The sequence below is a fragment of the Carlito syrichta genome, unplaced genomic scaffold (genome assembly GCF_000164805.1).
Source record: "Carlito syrichta isolate Samal-C Ts95f unplaced genomic scaffold, Tarsius_syrichta-2.0.1 Scaffold302382, whole genome shotgun sequence".
Lineage (NCBI taxonomy): Eukaryota > Metazoa > Chordata > Mammalia > Primates > Tarsiidae > Carlito > Carlito syrichta.
The window spans coordinates 273,158-273,525 of NW_007246478.1; the positions used below are offsets into that span (position 1 = coordinate 273,158).

At 44.8% G+C, this 368-nt stretch overlaps 1 protein-coding gene across 1 annotated transcript in view; it reads right to left on the reverse strand.

Annotated features, from left to right (window-relative positions):
* Window positions 1-368, reverse strand: part of LOC103258817 (zinc transporter ZIP2-like) — a 2,947-nt gene that overhangs the window by 1,236 nt on the left and 1,343 nt on the right. The gene's annotated exons all lie outside the window — the stretch shown is intronic.

A 368-nucleotide genomic window follows, 5' to 3' on the forward strand; every position in this document is an offset into this window, starting at 1 on the left:
AAAAAAAAAAAAAAAAAAGAAAAAGGAAAAAACAAATCCAAACTAAGAAGGATTGAATTGGTTCCTCCTGTTCTCCACAATGCCTTAGCTGGGGAGAAGGGATTCTTGGTATTTCTCACATACTCCTCTCAAGAGGGTCTGGTTATGAAATGACTGTCTGAGGCTGGGTGCAGTGACTCAAGCCTGAATTCCGAGCACTTTGAGAGGCTGAGGCGAGAGGAATGCCTTAGCTCAAGGGTTCCAGATCAACCTTAGCAACTTGGTGAGACTTCGTCTCTACAATAAATCAAAAAATAAGTCGGACAAGATAGCGCACACCTGTAGTTCCAGCTACTTGGAAGGCTGAGGCAGAAGGATCGCCGGAGCCC